This window comes from Muscardinus avellanarius (genome assembly GCF_963383645.1).
Source record: "Muscardinus avellanarius genome assembly, chromosome: 9".
In the NCBI taxonomy this organism is placed as follows: domain Eukaryota; kingdom Metazoa; phylum Chordata; class Mammalia; order Rodentia; family Gliridae; genus Muscardinus; species Muscardinus avellanarius.
Window position 1 is genome coordinate 106,528,063 of NC_137795.1, and position 24,081 is coordinate 106,552,143.

A 24,081-nucleotide genomic window follows, 5' to 3' on the forward strand; every position below is an offset into this window, starting at 1 on the left:
TCAAGAAAGGCCCATGTGTGTGCTTTGGAGGTTTTGGTACTGATTTTAGGAGGGGAACAGAAAAATCAATCTTTTGGCCTATCACATATTATAGTTGGAATAAGCATGTGCCTTGAGTTAAATATGGCATTATAATTTTCTGCCCTTTTGGCTCCCAAGTATGGGACTTTGGAGGAGCTAATTGAGCTCCTTTTGAAAAAATTACTTATCCTAATTTATAAACAAAAATTACATACAAATATCATGTGCAACATGCTTTGAAATATGTAGATATCATAGAATAGCTAAATCCAGATAATTAGAATATGAACTACCTATTCTTTCTGTGGTGAGAATACTTAAATTCTACTCTCTCCGAAATTTTCAAGACTATAACATCTAATTATTAACAGTGCTCACCATGTTCTACAAAATATCTCTTGATATTAGCTTTCAGTTTTCAGTGTCTTTTTCTGTCAAGCAGAATCATAACACCCGTTTCAAGGGGATTGTGATCATTTAAAGGGGGATATATTAAGCACTGCTAGAGTCTGCTCGATTTAAGGACAGAACTAGCAAATGGTATACTGTTTTTTTTGTTTTTTTTTTTTTAATGAAGCAACTTTGGAAATAACATTGTACTATGCCAGAGACCAGTGATCTATTTGATGCCCCAAATTCAGTACCGAATTTGTTGCTAATGTTGTTGGGAGTGGTTTACAGAAACAGGTTAGAAACATAATAGTATCCAATACTGGGAAACCTTGAGTATTCTAATGAGTGAGGTCTCCTGTTGTAATTACAGCAAATCTCATGGACTCTAAAAGCATATCTTATGGACTCTAAAGAAGTGAAAGTTGAAACATGAAAATTGTTGGTTCAGAAAATGAGTGCTTGTGTTATTTGGAAGAGAGATGCTATAGCTGGAGGTTGAGATAATGCATAAAGAGGCTCAAAGATAGTTCCAAATTGGTGGCAGTGGTCTAGAAGACAGTTATGAATGATATTTGGATCCTGTATTTGGAGACAGGGCTTTAGGAAGTAATGAGGTTAGATGAAATCACAATGTGCTTAGCCTGTAGGTTGAATGTAGCTGGAAGCCATATTGTGTTTTTTAAACATCAGGGCAAAATTCAATAGTTGAAAGTTGGTTTTGTAGTTTAATAGATTAAAAGAAAGCTGAAGGTGCCACGTGTTTTTCTGGTCAGCAGTTTGCATACACCCAAGCCTGAGAGCATTTCAATGAATGGGTAGACAGAGCCTCAGAAAGGACTCGTTTAGAAACCAGTGGAAATGGGCTACTGAGTTTCAGTAAAGGCCTTGGCTTCCCCAAGTCCTTGGCTTTCTCTTCCTCACACTAGAAACTCCAACCTATTATCCATTTTATTCAAATCAGCAAACCCGTACTAAGAATAGATCCAATGTGAATGAATAATTTGGCACACAGATGTTGCCCAAAAGGTACAAGAAAAGCTAAGAGAAGAGATGGTCAACAGAAACCCCCGCTGAGCTGGGGGACGTTCACAGCCTCTCCCTGCCCAGCAGAGCCCTTCTCAGATTGTGGTCACCAGACCAGGAAGGTCAGCATAGCCTGGGAACTCACTGGGGTTATCTTCTTGGGATGCCTAATACAATACTGCAGACAGGCAACTTAAAATACAGGCATTCATTTTCCCCTGGTTGAGGAGGATGTTTGCCTAAGATCCAGGGGCTGGCCAGCTTGGTCTCTGGGGATGGCTTTCTTCCTGACTTGTGTATGGCCTCTGCACTTTGTGCTCACAGCATCTGAGAGAGAAAGAAAAGAGAGACAGACAGACAGACAGACAGAGCAAGTGAGCGCTCTATTCTTCTTCTGTAAGGCCTTTCTCGTCCCCTAAGTCTCAGACACCTATTACATTCATTTTCAAAACTAGTATGTATAAGGTTTTAGAGAAAAATAGCATAATCTTTTTAAAAAATAGTACATTACTTATATTTTCTAAAATAAGGTAAATAAAGTTCTTTTTAAACTTCCCAAAATCATTTTCAGGGGGAAAACAGTAGGTTAATATAAGAGTGAATTTTTATTTGACAATGAGTACACTATTTTATTTTGTATTCATGCACGTTGGTTTATTATTATTTATATTTAATTTTGTAATCCACTCATCTGTTGATGAACATCTTGGCTGCTTCTATAGTTTGGCAATTGTGAAATGTGCCATCTATGAATACAGATACACATGCATTAGTTTGGTATTTTGGTTTCCATTCTTTTAGGTAGATACCCAGAAGTGATATTGCTGGATCATATGGTAGGTTCATTCCCAGTCTTCTGCGGATTCTCCATACTGTTTTCCAAAGTGGTTGCACTAATTTTCAATCCCACCAACAATGTTTTAGAGTTCCCGCTTCTCCGCATCCTCATCAGCATTTGTTGTTGTTTGTGTTTTGAATGATTGCCATTCTAGTTGGAGTTAGGTGGAATCTCAAGGTAATTTTGTTTTGCATCTCTCTGATTGCCAATGATGTTGAACATTTTTTCATATATTTACTGGCCATTTGAATTTCTTCTTCTGTGAGCATCTATTTAGTTCATTTGCTCATTTTTTGATTGGGTTATTTATTTCCTTAGTGCTGAGTTTCTTGAGTTCTCTTTATATTCTAGATACTAGTTCTCTATCTCAGGAGTAAATGGCAAAATTTTTCTCCCTTTCTGTCGGCTCTCAGGTGAGATTCTTGATATTTTCCTCTGCTATACAGAAGCTCTTCAGTTTAATGCAATCCCACATACATTTAAGTTGTTCTTTGAAAACCCTTGCCATTTTGTACAACATATATGTTCTAAATTGTTCATTCACATGGGATTTATTCTTAGTATATGTTTGCTGGTTTAAACATAATGGATAATACATTGAGTTAAAAATTCTATCTGCCAAACTTCAGGAAGGTTATTTGTCCACAGGAGTATGCTTCAATATGTTCAGTTTGTTTGATAAAATGCAGCAGCTCCGGCCCTACTTTCGGGCTTTGGTAGGGTTTGGCTGGGCCTTGGAACAGTTGCTTTTGACAAACATGCTTGAATAATTTCATGAGCCGTAACTGAGAGTCATTGTCTTAAGTTTATAGTGCGAAGGCCTCTGGAGTTGGCATCTAGGGTGTACGTTCTTCCTGTGGGAGAGGCGAAAGGGAGAACTGGAACTTCTCTGACTGATTGAAATAAAATTTCATGCTAACCTACTTCTGCAGCTAAACACATCGGCATGATGGTTTTTAATCCGTTTGATAGAACCATCTCTAAGTATTGTAAAATGTGTTTCAGCCAGCCCTTCTGAGTGACTGCCCACAGTCCCCATTTTATTTCCCTGGCTAACTAATGTGTAGACGCGCTGACACAGGAAAAGCCATGTCTGTCACGGCAAGTCCTCTGTGACCCTGCTCTATGTGTCAAAATGAGAGGCAGACAATTTAATAAAAATCCCTCATTTGTTGTTTTAAGGAGCTAATGTTTACTGTAATTGGGTTTTTCCTCCTTCATGGTAGCATTCAATTTTAAATATCCATTTAGTCATCCTTAACTAAGACTGAATTATATTGGAACTTGTGTGGAAGTACTTGTGACATCTGTTTGAATACAAAGTATATTCATTATAGTCACTGCAATTAAAATGAATATCAAATGAGTTTGTAATAGCTGTGCACTTAAAATGTTGTTCTTTATTTTAAGACTCTTACCCTCCCTAGTTCTTGTGGGGCTTTATAGTTACTGAAATGACTTTATAGCTACGTATGGTTAAGATTGGATATGCGTGGGGACCTCACTTTTATATTGATAAATGTTTGTGTCATACCATTAGCTAGCAAATGTAGACTCTTATTGGTTTCTTAAAACTTTTACGTGGTCAGTAATGTGTGGTTGCAATATTATCTCCTTAATTATTGCAAATGATTTAAAAGACAAAATAATAATTCTGTTATTTATTTATGTGTTTATTTATTGCCCTGAAGATTGAACTCAGGGACATTCTACCTTTGAGCTATACCCCAAGCCCTTTTTATTTTGAGACAGAGTCCTACTAGGCTGCCGAGGGGCTCACTAAATTGCTGAAGCTAGCCTTGAACCAGTGATCCTTCTGTGTCACCTTCCCAAATGCTGGGAGATGCAGGTATGTGCCCTGCATCCGACTTGATTTGCCATTCTTTATGATCACATGTATTCCTATAATGCAGCTTTTAATTCAATTGATATTAATCACCTGAATATAAACAATAAAAGCAAGACAAATAAAAATTATTTTATTCCACATAGAAGAGACTGGTATAATACATATCAATTACCAATGTGGAAATGACTAAATTAATTTTACTCAAACATAGAAAACCATGCATAGCTATCTAAAGGGATGTCAACATGCTTTATATGTACTCAGAACTGCAAATGTAATAATATATGAACTTATGAAAGGCATACAAATTAAACAATGAAATCTACTTCTGAAATACGCACCCTAAGAAATTGAATTTGATACATGGGACACAGTAGGAAAATCACATTAGATCCTACTTGACAAGTCTCAGTCAGCAACTTACATGCTTATGGATGACCAAAATTTGTCGCTATATTTGGACAAGGCTTACTGGCCTCCTTCTAAAATGCTTACTTATATATCTCAATATGCACTGTAGAGACATTATTTATTTTGAAAATCACATTATGCTTTCTAATTAAGAATTTTCTGCTGAAGTATTTATGCTTTATGTGTACAAAGATTTATTTGATTACAGAGATATGCAGTTGTTGTAGTTCCTGGTTTTCTTACTATATTTAGTGCTCTTTTGTTGGTTTACAGGGTTTCATTTCTTTTAATTTCTCAATGTAGTCTAGTTCTCATAAGTCATACTTTTATTGCTTTTTTGTTGAAAGAAGTCATATAAATTATCCGTCCTTTTGGGTAGTTTACTATTAGATTTTGTATCTATTGGAAAGGAGTTATGTTCACAATTTTTGCCTATAAAGTAAGCTGTGTAAAATCCAATATACTTTGGTGATACTATACTATGATTTAGTGACACCCAAACAAGAAAACACGATGCTGACATTGTAACTTATAACCGATTTTTAGCAAAAATGTCTAAACTCTGGTGCAGTTATCAAGAATATGAATTTTGCAAGTTTGTGCTGTGCATTCTAAGAAACCATGATGTTTAACTCTTGTGACAAATAGATAAAAAACCTTAGACGATTCCAACTGAAGATTGTTTTTAGTAGATTGAATTTATTGTGACTAATCAGTATATTAATCAAAAGATTAAGCATTGATCTAATTAATTATAGGGTCTGTTCATTGTATTAAGACTGGAGGATATAATTAAATGAGACAAGCAAGGGAGATACTAATATATAAAGGATAAAATTAGGAAATTAGCTCTAACAATGTTCTACAGACAGACAACCAAAATCCACATGGCTGACCCCATACTAGAAAGGGGCAGATTGGTAGCTGGGAGAGGAGTTAGAGGCTATATAAATAGTGTGAATAGGAGCTGATGACAGTTTCTACTGGAAAAATGGATAGGAGAATTAGCAGATATTTACTAGTGTTTTCTGTGTGTCAAGAAGTATACCAGATAAGCTGAGATGCGAAAGGTTCATACGAATTCAGACAAAAATGGAAGAAAGTATTGTAGTTTACAGATAGCAGTATATTCACTCATTCTACAACAGAGGTCAAGGAGCACAGGATGTATAGTGAAGGAAGTGAGAGGGGTCAGATGGCTGGAGGAGGGAAATGGAGGGCAAGAGAGGCAGGAACAGGGACTGCAGACCAGTTCAGGCTCCTTGAATTCACCCTGAGTATTTCATTCACTGGCAGGGGAAGGGAGGGACATCAAGTTGGCATCCTGGCTCTCACATAGAGAATGGAACAGAAAAAAAAAAAAAACAGACAGTATGAAGTGATGGCCCAGCTCAGTGTTACAGGCCTAAGTCTTACCTACCCGGGCTGCTGATTAATGAAGATCCAAAGAGCTGGAGGTCACTCAGCTTGAATGCATGGAGTGACTGCATTGGGAATACAGGTCCTTTTTCATCTCTGATGACCTATAGGGTGAAATCCTTCAATCAACCCCCCAAATTGATGAAGTATTGCCTTTCACTGAAGTTTAAACACACTCACCAACTAAAATAAAAGAAGAGCCCTACCAGCATCCTAATGCTTCTCACGCTTGTATTGGTATTGGAAGAAAAGAACACACAGTCAAGATTGGCCAACCCCAACCGTGTAATGGAGGCTTATTATTATTTGTTTCTCATGCAAATCCTTCAGGTTCCTGGTCTGCCTTTGCCTTATGGCACCTGCATAGTAGCTGAAGCCAGGCTGTGGTAGGCAGTGGTAGGCTGTGGACTTCTGTTCTGGCCATTACATGTGCCTGCCTGGAAGAAGCACATCACCTGTATCTATAACTTATGGTCCAGCATGGATCTCGTGCTTTGCCATGTCTAGACTTGGAGGAGGGGCAAATGCAATGTCCATGCACCCAGAAGCAAAGATAAAGTGGACATCTACAGCTGGGCATTGTGGCACACGCTTGTAATCCCTGCTCTTGGGAGGCAGAGACAGGAGGATCACGCAGGTTCAACGCCAGTTAAGAGACCCTGTTTCCAAATTTAAAAAAACCATAAAAATGGGTCTGGGAGTGTAGCCTGGAGGTAGAAGGGTTCCCAGGAATCCCAGTACCACCACCAAAAGAAAAAGTAGACATCTACAAACAGTGGCAATATCTTTGTGAGATGAGTTAAAGAAATAATGGGAGGAAGAAAAAAAGAATGGGCAAGAAAAGAAAATACTATATTTTTTTTTACAAAGGAGGAATTGAAAGGGGGCATGCAGCTAAACAGACTAGAAAGTAGGGATGAGAGTGGTACGAAGAGGGAGAAGCTGATTAGAAAAGCCTTGTAATGGAGAAGCTGAGGGAAATGAGAATATACCAATGAACAAAATTTAAAAATGACTGAAAGCAAGAAAACCAAAATGGCTTATATCTATTAAAGAAGAAGTCAGCCCTGGGCATTGACCATTGAGAGGTCACTGAGAATGAACAGAAAAAGGAAATAGCAAGGGTGTGTTTTCAGGACCCGTCACAATGTAGAGATGGCGGAGTGGAAGAGCTGGTTTGTGGGAAGGCAGGCCCAGAGCAGTGTATGATTAAGGGGAGGGAGTTGCAAGTTTATAAACTGAGAGGGAGGCTTTGGGGAGATGAACACTTCAGATAAAAGACAGAGAAGGAGTGTAATGGGTTCCAGGAGAGAAAACAGAGTATGAAATTTGCCTAGATGAAGAATAAGGGCATCCACTTGACTTGGAAAATGGAGACCAAGAGAAGGGCTGAGGTTCCCATTAGACTATTTTAACCAGTACTTTACTGGGGAAGTGTGGGGAAGACTGACTTGAATGCAGGGCCATCCCACCTCTGAGATACACCAGCTCAGCTAGCTCTTTTTATTTGCTGTTTAAAATGGGGTCTCATTAAGGTGCTGCTGAGGGTATCTCTAAGTTGCTAAGACATTTTCTCTCATTTAACACTCAGTTATTCAAAGATGATTTTACTATCTTCATATAAAAATATGAGTTAAAGGGATGGATAAACTTACTGAAAGACACTCTAACTGGCATTGGAAAAGCTGGGATCCAAGGCAGATCTACTTTATAAACATTTTTTTCCCTGACACATTGAAGAAAGTTTGAACATACAGAGAAAGAGAACCAACACCAGCATTATCTCATCTCTATCCCTCCCTTCAACTTACAGAAAGATCACTTTCTCTCGTCTCTCCTGTTTTCTGTACATGACGAGAAACGCTGCCTCTCAAGTAACGTTGGGTTAATTCCAATATTTCTGATGTTAACTCATCAAGGATGCACTGACTACTAAGTCAGCATTCTGCCACTGAGCCACATCCCAGCCCAAAGATAGATTGATTTCTACCAAAAGGATGCTACTTTCTTTCAAACTGCAGACATCCTGAGCTTCCAGGCCAGGTGAGACATGGAAGAGCATTGACCTTCTAAAATGTGATAAGGATTGTTTAAATTTCTTCATTTTATTTTATGAGTATATATGCATGCAGCTTAGTTTTCTTAACAATGGAAACAATCCAGTGGAAACTTTGATAGTTTGTCTTAACACTGTAGGGTTCAGATACTGTCTTCTCATGTCCTGCTGGTTAAGATAGAAACTAAAGCCAGTCATGCATGCTTAGAATCCCAGTATTTGGGAGGCTGAGACAAGAGGATTGTACATGTGAAGCCAGCCTCAGCAACTAGGGAGACTCTATCTCAAAATAAAAATAAAAAGGCTAGAGGTGTAACTCAAAGGTAGAATGCCCAGAGTCAGTCAGTCAGTCAATCAATACATAAACATTTGATTCTGAAAAGCCATATTTAAATCAGTATTTATTCTGAGAATTATAAAGGAAAATGAAAATACAAAGCATGTATGAGAATTATGAATTTTATGTTAATTTATACTTGTAGTTATCTGACCACATATTTTCTGATGTTTAGAGACAGGGCAGCAAACTATTGCTAAACTTCTCTAAATAAAGATTAGAAGTGAAAAATTATAACTCCATAGAAATTACACTAAACTTAAATCTTCTTTGAACATTATTACATCTTAATAAACATTTATTCTAATTTATGGGAAGTCTGAGTTTATAGAGTTGCATTTAAACTAGTTAAACCTTAATATGTTAATGGGCTATAAAACCTTAGTTTTTAAATTTGCATGTTAGTTTATTATGAAAGATTATAAAAATGAATAAATGGTTGTTATCCAATTTCAAAGATTTAAAAACTATTTTAAATTACTTTTCAAAATTCCATACTTTCTAGGGGGGGTGATATTTGCAAAAAGATTAGATAGATAAAATAACATATGCTTTCGATTTTTAAGATAATAAAACAATATAATAACATTTAAAAAGAAAATATAAATGGAAAAATCATTGACAACTTTACTATATCCCTTTATGAATATTCTTCTCTTGATTTTGCTCATATCTATACATATAGTCAGAGTCTAAACAAAACTGAATTTAAGTTAGCCTCATAGTCATTTTACCTAATATTAAATCACAAACATTTTTATGTTTGGAGATTATTTTAAAAATTATGCATTGCCATGATATCATAACATTAAGATAAACATAATTGATCAGATTTCATAAGTTATGCTTAAAATATGTCTCCTAAATAAGATACTGAAAGAAAGAATCATAGTTTTACTATAAAAATCTTGTGGGTGCTGTAAAATTAAGTAATTACTCAAATGTTAATTCAGAAAATACTAAATATACCCTTTGTATTATAAGGATACAGGCAGAGTGAAGGTAATACTTGTAAGAATTGCCTGAAAATATTAATTGCAACTTTAAAAACAGTGACAATAAAAGCATTTTGTTTATGACTTTTATAAGTACTTAAGGTTATTTTATGCCTCCAATTCTGTGAGGTATAGTACCTCATGGATAAAAGACTGAGCACAGTTTGAATTTATGAGGAATGGTGAAATTTTGGTATGTGTGTTTTGCTTCGGGTGATCCCTTCTCCTGTTCATGGAGGTTGCATATCGGGGGAGATGAAAAATTATTTGGGGAGGCTTAGGAGCAGGAACACAATGAAGGTGTAGAGCTCTGTGAATGAGCGTTGTCAGCTCAGGCCCACCCTTGGCATAAGATCAGTAGAAGATGCACTTAGATATTTATTGCACAGAATTGGCTTATGTGATAATGGAGCCTGGCTGGGCATGTCCAAACTGAGGGCACTCATTCAAGAAGGACAGGCTGGGCTATCAGGAATGGGCTGCAGCTGCTGTCTACAGGTGGGTATTCTTCTTACAGAAGTCTCAGGTTCACTGCTGAGGCTTTTCAGTGCTGGAAGCAGATTCATCCAGACCACCTAGTATAACCTCTTTTATTTAAAGTCAACTGATACAGATTTTCATCATGTTTAAAGGCTGTATTTTTGTTTGGTTGAATAACTGTACAGTATAGACACATCAACATATAAAACTGTCCAGCATAGCCAGCAAAGATTACTCTCAAAATTAACTACAGACAAATGAATTTATAGAATAGCAATGATTTATTCCCTCACTTAAAGATTATATATCCATGTATGTTAACATACACATAAGTGAAATCCACCTATTATGTATTGAAGAATTTCTTATTATTACCTTTCCCTTTCTGATGAAAGTACAGGTGGGTCTTAAGACAAGTGGCCAAATAAAGTATTATTTTATAGATTCTAATAATTACAATTCAAAATAGACCAGCTTTACTCAGGAAGATAAAAGACAAGCTCTCCTTTCTCTTGTGTTCTTGCAAAATAATTGTGGATTGCTTTGTTCCACATTTCAATAAAGATGACAGGTGTCCACAGGGGTGCAGCATTAATGTAATAATTCAGAATTTGACCCACAGGGAAATATTTTCATTGAGACAAATAGGATCACCCAATGCCAACACATTTAGGGAAGGCACAGTATAGTTCTGACACCTGAACTACACTCTGCAGTGCTTTTTCCACTAGGTCTTAGAATTGAATCAAATTCCCATGCCATGCAAAATAAAGGTAATGTTAAAGAAACACAGAAATAAAGTGGAAGGAACTTATCTTTGCAGAAGCACCCATGAATGAAGTAATACATACATTTTATGTTAGAGACTGTATGTTTCCTAAGCTATTATTTTCCCAACAATGAATAATAACATTTTCTCTGTATTTTGTTAGCTCTTGTGTTCACTTAAAATTTACCAAGACCAGAAGCTGGTTAAATAAATTCTATAGGACAGTGAATAATGTTTCAGAGTCTGCATGACTAGGAAGGCCACACCAATGTGGCCCTCACCCTGTATATTAAATTCCCTTAAGCAGCCTGCTTAGTTTGTATTTTTCTTTTGGTACTATATCTGAAATTTAGGCTAAATGTACTGTCAACTATATAGGTGGATAAATAATACCTAACAATAAGTACCTCAAAATTAGATTATGATATAAAAAGGGAAATGACATCAGTATTTATTAAATGCTTACCTAGCAATTTGTATATATTGGCTTACTCAGTCCACTCTAAATCTCTGAGTCATTCATTATAATTTTTATTTGAAGAAACATTACTTCAAAAGGGTTCACCCAAGGGAAAAAAAAAAGAAATACCATAAAAATACCATGTTGAGATTCTAAACCAATATTGAAATCTAGGTTAATGTGCCTTTAGATCTTATATATTTCCTACTAAAAATTTGAAAGGGAGGAAGGAAGGAAAGAAAGAGAATAAGACCATTTAATAAGGTCATTAATTGGGAATTTCTGAATTTCTTCTAGACTTCAACATCAATATGTGCTTTAGAACATTACAAATGAATGTTAGAGCTTTTTGTTAAGCAGCAGACCAAAGAGACATTTATGAAAGCCACAAAAGCTTCGTCCTGGATTCTTACTGTTTGCCAGTATTCTCTATTTGCTCCTGACAAGTCTGTCAGAAAATACGGTTTCATGACAGTTTGTTTGGAACTATACTAATAAACATTTGGCAACGAAGAAAATAAAAACAGGCATCTATTTCAATAGAGTACTTGGCTTTGGGGTTTTTAATATCAAGTTATTTCATTTTTTCTTATTTTTTAAAATTTTTTTTGGTGCATTGTAGTCATACATCTTAATGGAGTGCAAGATGGTAGAGGTATACACACACACATATCACTCATTTAACCCTTCCCCAATTTCCACCCTTTTTCCTCCCCTTTCCCTCCTTCTCATGTTGGCTTGGTGATTGATGTTTGTGGATTTACACCATGTATATTAGGGGATTTTCCTCTCCCCCCTGACAGCCCTCAGTTAGGGTGTCCTATTTGCTCATCCGTACTCTCTCTCCTTCTTCGTCTAGAGTTCCTCCTGTGATTTATTTTCTTCCTAGCTTCCACATATTAAGGAAAGCATCTAATTTCTTATTTTTTGTGACTAACTAATCTCACTTAGCATAATGTTATTTCAAATTGAACATGCAAATTGTGTATTGATGACATGGGAAAACATTGCAAAGGGTTATTGCTTTCTTTCCAGACATAGAAAATGGAAGCCAAAGGTTGATATGTTCTTTCTTTTGTGATCTTGCCCAAGTAACTTTCCTGCCTAAGCCTAACACAAGTGACATGTCCAAGACTGCATTTTTACCTTACTGACTTGCTTGTGGATGGCTTTCTTAGAAATCCTGTTAGAATGAGAAAGACCAGAGATGGAAACTAAGACAAATGGGATGGGGAGGGATGTGGATGTGGATGGTACTGGGAACCTCAGCCAAGGTCCAGGCAGTGGGACAGAAGCACAATGTGACCATCAGAGGTAGAGATGGCTTCTTCTCATAGGGTAGGGGATTACTTCCGTTTGAGAGAATAAAATAACTATTGAGTTCAGACTTGTATCTGGGAAGATAGAGGACCAGCAGGAGGCACATCAGAGAAGCCTCACAAAGTATCCAAAGAGAGAGCTCTAAGCAGTAAGCTGAGGGAGAGGCCAGTGGAGGCCCCTCTCCAGTGGGGACAGAGACCTAACTAAAACATGCCTCACATTTTGTGGCTCTGCCCAGCCAGGTGATCTTAACTTGTATTTTGCAAATATTATACCAATCTACCCCTGTAGTTGGCTGAATTGCTCATTATCAAATAATCTTTCTTTTTAGAAGGCAGTCGTTGAAGCCTATCTAGAAAACCAACCGTTTTTCATATTGCTTCCATTTCAGAACATCAGAATGGTAAAGTAGTTAAGAATTGACATCGTTAGATGTTCAAGTCTAAAAACAGAAGCTTAAAATGTAATTAAGGACAGACAAAGGTTTAGCTCTATCAGCCATAGTTAAAAGTTTGCATGAAAAGACTGATAAAATAATTTATGAAGTTCTAATGTAAAAATAGAAAATATTAGTGGAGTAGTACCAACCAAATCAGGGGGAAAATGTGTTCTTCCTAAAGATAGTCATTGCATATAGGTCTCATGGATTTCAAAAATGATTTGACTTTTGGAAAAACTGGATATACATGATTGAAATTAATAAAACACAGCAAAATGGTAGACTAATATTAAGAGGTTTAAAAGGCATATTTGGCTTGGGGATGTTTTAAGATAATTTTTTAGATATAGGTGTTAACCAGTCTCCAAAAATGTACTGTAAGCCTCATAATGAAGTTCTAAGACAACCAAGGGCAGTCACTTCTTTTTTTTTTCACCTATACCTAGGCAATTTAGCATTCTCCTTCCAATCTGAGAATAGTTGAAAGTTCTGAGATTAAGCAAGGTATTCACCACCCAAACCTATATCTATATATATATATGTGTATGCATATGTGTTTCTATAAAACACCCAATGGAGTATGTATCAGTACATTTGCTTCTGTGTGGGAACAACATGATATATCTATGTGTGTACTATATATGTACATACTACATATCATTCTACACAGTTCCACAAAGAATAATTGAAGCAGGATACTTCTATTCAAACTATCTCTGACATGAGAAATTTGCTAGTTCTGATGGGCTCTTATATGATGCAGAGCAAACTTCTTGAAAATAACGATCCATAGAGTTCTCTACTGAAATGCAAACAAATAAAATTACTTAGATGACATAGTGTCTGCTATTAAATTTGGAAACAGCATTTGTGGGGAAAATAATCAGGCAGGAAATGATGAAAAGTTGATTGTAAATTACCAAGTTATTAACTACAAGTGAATTTAAGATTAAAAGCAACTGAGAAGAGGCAGGGTGTTAATATTAAAATGTAGCATATTATACAGCTGAAACTAGAGTATTTTATTAAGAGTAGGTACATATAGAAAATAAAAATGCAGACCAAATGTAAATAAAAATGATATAAGAATATTATGAAAACATAATGTTCTTAAGGACTGTTTTTTTCTATCAGTTCAGTAATGCCATCATCCTGTTTTGAGAATTAGCTCAAGATAGGGACAATAACACTCTTGTAAAATGTATAAAATATGTGTAGGCATGGCTCAGATGAACAATTTGAGGAGGAAAAATATAATTGAGGTTATAAATAGAGGAGAAAAGTCTATAAAGAGAAGTCCTTGAGAAAATAAAAAACATTGTTAAACTGACTTAAAGTTTTCATTTTTTAATGAAAAAGTAGAAAAAAGAAAGACATCAGGCTTCAGTTATATTAGAAAGGATTTAGTAGAGATTGTATCTGCAACAACTTCTTAGGATAATGTAGATGAAATGCTCACCCATGTATGTGGTTTAGAAGTTTCAGAAAGGAAAAGAAAGTCGGTTTGCATCACCGGATTCTGGTAGATGAAATTATGTTATGTGAAGAAGTCTTAAACTCTGCCTCTCAAGATATGTGACATTACCTCAATGTGTTTCCTACTGTTCAGAGTCAGATTCTTTCAGTAGAACTTGATTTATCAGTACATTTTGATCTCAAATATAATCAGCATCTCTGAGATTGAGCTCTACAATCAAAATGCCATTAAACTAACTTAAAATAAGAAAGATAATGGGTGAAGAGGTAGGATGGATTAGCTGGCACATTCCATGTCCACAAGGGTTATGAGGAGCCAAATTATAAACTCATGTGTCAGTATATTCATTTCTAATGGAAAAAAAAAATGGGCTACTGAGACAGGATACCTCTGTCACTTGCCCTGCCAAATCTCCCCTTGCAGGACTACCATGTGTGAGCCAAATTAGAATCAGATGCCTGTATCTTGAGCGTGGAACTGGCACATGAGGAATAATTTAAATTACCTGGGAGTTAAAGGTAACAGGTTATCTTTGAACTGTGGGCTGTGGCTGGACACGTATAACGTTGACCTTGTTCACTCTCTACGTTTCCACCGTGGCCCAGCTTCCCAGCTTCCTCTCTTCCCTTTTACTTTAGTTCTGTTACCGTATTCAGTCAGGCTGGCCTACAGCTATGGAGCCTCGCGCTGGTGATTTTGTTCCAGTCCTTCCAGTAAATGTTGATGTTTTAGTTTGACCTGCAGAGGGACAATCTTGTTTTCATAACTCTTCAGGGAAACCTCCTGGAACCCAACACTAACAGTACAGGATAACACAGATAACTTTTCAAGTTCTTTCCAATCCTATATTTCTATGGCAAGAGAAAAAGAATTAATGATACAGCACAGAGATAATTGAATTTACTTCCCAAAGAATATTAGAGACAAAGAAAAGGAGTAGAGTCAAGAGATGTGGCCAACATATAATAACCCTCTTGATCTTTTCTCAATTTTATGCATTAATTGATTTACTATTGTATCAAATTATAATGCGGTTAACAGTGATGTGAACATGCACACGGCACGTGGTGGGCTTTCTCCCAGAGCCCTCACTACTCCTTTCATTCTCCATACATGATATTGAAATTGATATTGAGGTTCTCAGATATGTACATAATGCCAATGGAAGTGCTTCCTTCATAATTCTCCCTCTCCCCATCCTCCCCCTCCCCCTAGACTACCTTTCTCACTTCACTGGGGCTTCTCCTCCATCATCTGGAGTCCCTCTTATATTCGGGTTACTCCCCAGCTTTGGAGTATCAGAGAAAACATATGATCTTTCACTTTCTGGGACGAGCTAATCTCACTAAGTCCATCTGTTTTCTTGCAAATGACCTAGTTTCGTTCTTCTTTATTGCTGAGTAGCATTCTAATCTGTGTATGTCCCGTCATTTTGTAGTTCATTCATCTGTGATGAATACCTAGGTTGTTTCTATAATTTGGCCATTGTTAATTGTGCTGCTATAAACATGAGTATACATTTATTAGTATAGTATTCTGATCCCAGTCCCTTTGGGAAGATACCGAGGAGTGGCATAGCTGAATCATTTTGTGGATCTTTTCTCATTTATAAGAGGAGGAAAAAAATGATGACCAGAGAGCCGTTTGCATTCTTTGCCAGGAAACTTGAATTTTGGTCCCCTCTGGGAATCAACTAGAATATGCATATATAGTACTTTATTTCTTGGTAGCTCCTCTAGATATTGTGATTATTTCTTTTCCATGTTAGAGAGCTTCTAGTTTGAAATGGACTGTGAAGATGAAGAAACACTTGCTCAGCAAAAAATAGTCTTATGACGTGTTAAACCATTTACTCCCTGGCAGCTTTTGTGATGATAGATACTGCCGAGATATGGAAAACCATCGGGGTGAATAAACCTTATTATCTATCTGTGCACTGTTGTTAAAAAGTACTAGAGGCAAGTGATGTGTTTCTTGCATAGTTCTCCATTGGAAAACTATCATATGATAATGCAAAGGAAGATAATACACAAGAAATCCAGATGGTGATGACTGGAAACAATGCAATTAATTCACAGCCAGATATATCAAATTTGTTTAAGATTGACAGTAGGCATACCCCTGAGAAGGAGAAAGAGAGAACAGGATGCATTTTATTTTAAAGAACTCCTGAAACCTACCAAGATGTTACCTAATGAGTTGATGTAGTATGAAGCATCGTTTGATGCTAAATTTACATAATGTCTTTTTTCCCCTAAGAGACTGCTTCCAAAATTACAAAGAAGCTGAAATGAAGTGGAAAACAAAATAACAAAACATGAACATGTTCTCAGTGTTTGTAAATATTAATAATAATTTTATATCCTATGATTCATTAGCTTTTCTGAGCATCTACCTGTAGGCCCTCAGAATGTAAAATGATACTTAAATTAATTAATACAGTGGGATTTATATTGCTTTATAACTCTGCCACTTGTATTAAAAGTACTCATTTCTCTTTATGAGACATACAAAGCAGTGGTGATGTGAGTTATGTTGTGTTTCTCAGGACCAGGCAAACTCCTAAAAATAATTTTAACTCACGCACAAACCGTTGTGGCACCCGAGGCTGATTCTTAGTAAGATGGTTCAAAGGACTCTATTGTTTTCAGTGGGCTCACTTTGTGCCTTTTCTCTTTTTTATGCTTTTATAGTTTATTGTTAATATTCATTATGGAGCGGTTCAAAGTGATGCCAGCACACGTGCACAGAGAGCTTGGAGTGTTTCCCTCTACTAATTTCCTCTCAGTGTAGAGCCTTCTCTCCTGTTATGTTTTTCTGCAATTCTACTTATCCAAGAGGAAAGAGTTGGGGTACTCTGATTTTTAAAGCACTTTGTTATCCCATGTTCTCATTATCTTCTCTTCCTGCTTCTTCTGTCCTAACTTCATAGAAGACCTAGTGCTCCGATGGTTTTATTTTAAAATCATCCCACTCCAGCAGAGAAGTCTCCACTGCTAGGCATTTTGGATTTATCATCTCATTAAATTTTAGTCTAAAAATGTCCCTGTCACTATATTACCAGGTACACACTGTTTTGCACTTATAATTTTCATATCGTCCCATTAAGATGTATGACTACAATGCACCAATAAATTGTTTTTAAAAAATTCACATTTCATTTTGAAATTGCTCATTCATTCATCTTTAGAACCACTGTTTATGGATCATCTACATGCTTTAAAGTACTAAGCTGATTTCTGTGGGAAATTTAAAAATTGAATAAATCCTGGACCTTTCAGGCAGTGATCTTCAATGAATGACATTTTGGCTTATAGAGAAACAGGATGGTAGGGGAATGGTGAACCTCTGGAATATGCCGTACTGAACGTTGGCCTCTAAAGTAGTCTGTGCTGTGGGAAGATGGGGACAGATGGAACCACGGTACCTGCTCCTGATTCACCTACGTGCTCACCCACCCACCAATGATAAGCAGACTCTAGTGTCCACAGGCTGCTGTCCTGACTGTGTTGTACCTGAGGGTGTGCCTGCCTGTCCTGAGCTTCTTTCCTATGGTAGGCCTCTCCCTACTCTCCCAGCCACACCATAGATACTTGGTTCCAGTCAACCCAGTCCCCAGTGCCTGTACTTTTTGTCTTTTCCCATCCTTTGGCTCAAATCTATATGTTCTTGTTGCCACTCTAAGGTGTTTTTTTTTTTTTTTTTTGAGGAATCCTAGTATCATTTTCTTGCTGTTGTTCTCCTTTTACAAAACTCTTTAGTTTTAATTCTATACTGTATATTTTCACTTCCAGAACATGAGTTTGGGCTAATGAAGTGTTTAATTCCATTTGGTAAAGTTCAAGTCTTTCCACAAAGACGTGATCATGTCATTTGCAAGAAAATGGATGGAAATAGAGAATATTGTGCTAAGTAAGATCAACCAGTCTCAGAAAGTCACGGGTCATATGTTTTCTCTCATGTGGAAGTTAGGGAAAATATAGGAGAAAAAGGGGCTTCAGATAGAGAAGAGAGGGACCGATAGAATAGTGGAAGGGGTTGAGGAAAGGAGATGAGGAGGAGAGAGGGAATTCTCGAGGAAGCGAACATTTCAAATAATGCTATGTCAGTACATAAAGATATCACAGCCAATCTCACTAGCCTGCATGTGGAGAGGAGAGGTGGAGTGGGCTGGAGCAGAGGGAGTTGCACCAAGTGCTGTGCGCGAGTACATTCATACCATTTGGAACCCCACTATAACTACAATGCACCAATAAAAGTATATATTTTTTTATTATTATCTATTCCTACTTTTATTTTTTATTTTTTTAATTAATTTATTTTTTAAATTGGTGCATTGTAGTCATATATCAATCACATTGGAGTACAAGACTTGAGAGGATATACAAGCACACATCATCCAATTAGCCCTCCTCCAGCCCCCGTCCCATTCCCTCCCCCTCCCTCCATCCCACACTTCTTTGGTGATTTACTTTGATACATTTGTTTATGTACCTCCTGCATTTTAAAGAGGCTCCGTCCTCCAGTATTACATACCCTCTGATTGATCACATTAGTTGCTTCACTATAGGGCCCTTTCTATAGCTCAACCTCTTCCTGTTGCCCTTTTCCTCCTAGTTATTGCTGATTAAGAGAAGCGTCTGATTTATATTTTCTGCGATATTTCTCTGTGCATGCTGCATTGCAAGTACCAATCCCACTCTTGATGGTCCCAGTAGTGGCCTGGCTACTCAGTGGACTGATCCAGACCTCGCTGGCTCACGCAGCGGCCTTGCCTCATGGGAGGACCCAGTTCTGGTCTCGCTGGCCCCTGAACCGGTCAAACCCCTAAGCTGGCTTTGGTCCCGACCTTGGAGGCCACAGGAGTGAACTTGCCTCACGCCAGGCTCCGATGCTGGCCATTGGCCCCTGCACCGGTCTAACCCCTTGGCAGGATTCCAATCCCGGCCTCGGAGGCCCCAACACTGGTAATGCCTCACGGCAGGCTCCGATGCCGGCCTCACTGGCCCCAGCACCGGCCTAACCCCTTGACAGGCTCTTATCCTGGCCTCAGAGGCCCCAGTACCGGCCTTGCCTCACGGCAGGCTCCGATGCCGGCCTCGCTGGCCCCAGCACCGGCCTAACCCCACAGCAGGCTCTTATCCTGGCCTCGGAGGCCCCAGTACCGGCCGTGCCTCACGGCAGGCTCCGATGCCGGCCGCGCTGGCCCCAGCAGCGGCCTAACCCCTCGGCAGGCTCCGATCCGGGCCTCAGAGGCCCCAGCACTGGTCATGCCTCAAGGCAGGCTCCGATGCCGGCCTCGCTGGCCCCAGCACCGGCCTAGCCCCTTGGCAGGCTCTTATCCTGGCCTCGGAGGCCCCAGTACCGGCCTTGCCTCACGGCAGGCTCCGATGCCGGCCTCGCTGGCCCCAGCACCGGCCTAACCCCTCGGCATGCTCCGATCCCGGCCTCGGAGGCCCCAGGACTGGTCATGCCTCACGGCAGGCTCCGCTGCCGGCCTCATTGGCCCCAGCACCGGCCTAACCTCTCGGCAAGCTCTTATCCTGGCCTCGGAGGCCCCAGTACCGGCCTTGCCTCACAGCAGGCTCCGATGCCGGCCTCGCTGGCCCCAGCACCGGCCTAACACCTCGGCAGGCTCTTATCCTGGCCTCGAGGCCCCAGTACCGGCCTTGCCTCAAGGCAGGCTCCGATGCCGGCCTCGCTGGCCCCAGCACCGGCCTAACCCCTTGGCAGGCTCTTATCCTGGCCTCGGAGGCCCCAGTACCGGCCTTGCCTCACGGCAGGCTCCGATGCTGGCCTCGCTGGCCCCAGCACCGGCCTAGCCCCTTGGCAGGCTCTTATCCTGGCCTCGGAGGCCCCAGCACTGGTCATGCCTCAGGGCAGGCTCCGCTGCCGGCCTCTTTGGCCCCAGCACCGGCCTAACCCCTCGGCAAGCTCTTATCCTGGCCTCGGAGGCCCCAGAACCGGCCTTGCCTCACGGCAGGCTCCGATGCCGGCCTCGCTGGCCCCAGCACTGGCCTAACCCCTCGGCAGGCTCTTATCCCGGCCTAGAGGCCCCAGTACCGGCCTTGCCTCAAGGCAGGCTCCAATGCCGGCCTCACTGGCCCCAGCACTGGCCTAACCCCTCGGCAGGCTCTTATCCTGGCCTCGGAGGCCCCAGTACCGGCCTTGCCTCACGGCAGGCTCCGATGCCGGCCTCACTGGCCCCAGCAGCGGCCTAACCCCTCGGCAGGCTCCGATCCCGGCCTCAGAGGCCCCAGTACCGGCCTTGCCTCAAGGCAGGCTCCGATGCCGGCCTCGCTGGCCCCAGCACCGGCCTAACCCCTCGGCAGGCTCCGATCCCGGCCTCGGAGGCCCCAGCACTGGTCATGCCTCAAGGCAGGCTCCGATGCCGGCCTCGCTGGCCCCAGCACCGGCCTAACCCCTCGGCAGGCTCTTGTCCTGGCCTCGGAGGCCCCAGTACCGGCCTTGCCTCAAGGCAGGCTCCGATGCCGGCCTCACTGGCCCCAGCACTGGCCTAACCCCTCGGCAGGCTCTTATCCTGGCCTCGGAGGCCCCAGTACCGGCCTTGCCTCACGGCAGGCTCCGATGCCGGCCTCGCTGGCCCCAGCACCGGCCTAGCCCCTTGGCAGGCTCTTATCCTGGCCTCGGAGGCCCCAGCACCGGCCTAACCCCTCGGCATGCTCCGATCCCGGCCTCGGAGGCCCCAGGACTGGTCATGCCTCACGGCAGGCTCCGCTGCCGGCCTCGTTGGCCCCAGCACCGGCCTAACCCCTCGGCAAGCTCTTATCCTGGCCTCGGAGGCCCCAGTACCTGCCTTGCCTCACGGCAGGCTCCGATGCCGGCCTCGCTGGCCCCAGCACCGGCCTAACCCCTCGGCAGGCTCTTATCCTGGCCTCGAGGCCCCAGTACCGGCCTTGCCTCAAGGCAGGCTCCGATGCCGGCCTCGCTGGCCCCAGCACCGGCCTAACCCCTCAGCAGGCTCTTATCCTGGCCTCGGAGGCCCCAGTACCGGCCTTGCCTCACGGCAGGCTCCGATGCCGGCCTCACTGGCCCCAGCAGCGGCCTAACCCCTCGGCACGCTCCGATCCCGGCCTCAGAGGCCCCAGTACCGGCCTTGCCTCAAGGCAGGCTCCGATGCCGGCCTCGCTGGCCCCAGCACCAGCCTAACCCCTCGGCAGGCTCCGATCCCGGCCTCGGAGGCCCCAGCACTGGTCATGCCTCAAGGCAGGCTCCGATGCCGGCCTCGCTGGCCCCAGCACCGGCCTAACCCCTCGGCAGGCTCTTGTCCTGGCCTCGGAGGCCCCAGTACCGGCCTTGCCTCAAGGCAGGCTCCGATGCCGGCCTCGCTGGCCCCAGCACCGGTCTAACCCCTCAGCAGGCTCTTATCCTGGCCTCGGAGGCCCCAGCACCAGCCTAACCCCTCGGCAGGCTCTTATCCTGGCCTCGGAGGCCCAAGTACCGGCCTTGCCTCATGGCAGGCTCTGATGCCAGCCTCGCTGGCCCCAGCACCGGCCTAACCCCTCAGCAGGCTCCGGTCCCGTCCTCGGGGGCCCCAACACTGGCCTTGCCTCACGGCAGGCTCGATGCCGGCCTCGCTGACCCCAGCACCGGCCTAACCCCTCAGCAAGTTCCGGACCCGACCTCGGAGGCCCTAGCACAAGCCTTGCATCATGGCAGGCTCCAATGCCGGCCTCGCTGGCCCCAGCATCGGTCTAACCCCTCTGCAGGTTCCAATCCCGGCCACAGAGGCCTCAGTAGTGGCCCTGCCTCACAGCAAGCTCCGATGTCGGCCACTGGCCCCGGCGCCCGCCTAACCCCTCAGCAGGTTCCAATCACTGTCTCTGTGGTTAGTATTTCAAAGGTTCCAGTTGTAATGTATCAGATCTCTGCCTCCCCCGAATATTGGCCACTGGCATTGCCACTGCCTCCACCGTTTCAAATCCTTCCCAGGCTCTTTTTCCACTCTGAATGTTGTCCAGTGTTCCTAAGCATGCGTGATGGTAGCATTCGACATTTGGTGTAATTTCTCCAAAAAAATAAAGTTGGTAAGATCCGGTTTCTGCTTCTCCTGAATACAAGTCTCTACCACCATCGCGAAGAACTCTTTCAACACCGCATTTCTCCTTGGTCTCCGCTAAACTCTCTCCTTATATGTGATGTCTGAGATTCTTAACAATATAGAGAAATAGCAGTCCTCTTTCACGGCGAATTTTTCCATAAGTTCCAGTGCATTTAGATAAGTTTTGTCTGCATCTCCAGTGTCCTGGCATCCATAACGGCTTTCTTACCACCTCTCCGATATTTTTCTTTATCTTTTTCTGTTCTGGGCCCGGTTTCTCCAGGGGTCTGGCGTGCTACTCGCAGTTCGGCCGGGACCCAGAGTCCCGCGATCCGGGCCCCAGCTGGCGTGCCCTGTGCTCGACCCCGCCCAGAACCCAGCATCTTACTGGGCCTTGTTTCTCCAGGGGTCTGGCGTGCTACGCGCAGTTCGGCAGGGGCCCAGAGTCCCGCGACCCGGGCCCCATCTGGCGTTCCCAGCCCGCGACCCCCGCCCAGAACCCAGCGTCTTACTGGGTCCGGTTTCTCCAGGGGTCTGGCGTGCTACGCGCAGTTCGGCAGGGGCCCAGAGTCCCGCGACCCGGGCCCCATTAGGCGTGCCCCACCCGCGACCCCCGCCCAGAACCCAGCGTCTTACTGGGCCTGGTTTCTCCAGGGGTCTGGCGTGCTACGCGCAGTTCGGCCCGGGGCCCAGGGTCCCGCGACCCAGGCCCCGGCTTTTGTGCGCCGCACGCGACCCCTGCCCAGAACCCAGCGTCTTACTGGGCCTGGTTTCTCCAGGGATCTGGCGTGCTACTCGCAGTTCTGCCTGGGGCCCAGAGTCCCGTGGCCCGGGCCACATCTGGCGTGCCCAGCCCGCGACCCCAGCCCAGAACCCAGCGTCTTACTTGGCCTGGTTTCTCCAGGGGTCTGGCGTGCTATGCGCAGTTCGGTCTGGGGCCCAGAGTCCCGCGACCCGGGCCCCATCTGGCGTGCCCAGCCCGCGACCCCCGCCCAGAACCCAGCGTCTTACTGGGTCTGGTTTCTCCAGGGGTCTGGCGTGCTACGCGCAGTTCGGCCTGGGGCCCAGAGTCCCGCGACCCGGGCCCCATCTGGCGTGCCCAGCCCGCGACCCCTGCCCAGAACCCAGCGTCTTACTGGGTCTGGTTTCTCCAGGGGTCTGGCGTGCTACGCGCAGTTCGGCAGGGCCCCATTAGGCGTCAAAAGTATATTTAAAGAAAGCTTCACTAGACTCAAGAGCAGAGCACTTTTATTGGAGTATTTTAATAGTGGTACGCTGAACTTGGAGAAAATCTTTTGCTCTGACATTCCAAATTCAGTTCTTTCCTGTGGTGGCGCAAGTATCCTCAGCTTGTGTCTTGACACAGTCCTCCAAACTAGGTTTGGCTTGTAGCTCAGGTGCCAACGCCATTCGGTCTTCACATGTCACTAAGCCAAGGACCAAGCAATCTATCATCCTAAACTCTCAGGAGATAGATTTTTGTCTCAGAGTTCTTGTAAGTTTGCAAGAATGTCCAATCACATATTGCCTAGAAAATTCAATACCAACTTTCAACTTATTTTCTATAATGCCAGGAGGACACATGTATTAACCAAACGTGCAACTGCTCACATACTCTGACTTGTTATAAATGCAGTATCACGTACTTTTAAACCCAATAAGCACCCTCCCCTCCTCAAGGGAGGATTTGTCCTTTACCAATCAGGGTCCAGATTCTGTGTCTCTATTCCAG

At 42.6% G+C, this 24,081-nt stretch overlaps 1 protein-coding gene across 1 annotated transcript in view; it reads left to right on the plus strand.

Annotated features, from left to right (window-relative positions):
* Nucleotides 1-24,081, plus strand: part of CNTNAP2 (contactin associated protein 2) — a gene marked incomplete at both ends in the record, with an annotated part of 1,557,236 nt that overhangs the window by 799,415 nt on the left and 733,740 nt on the right. The window lies entirely within an intron of this gene.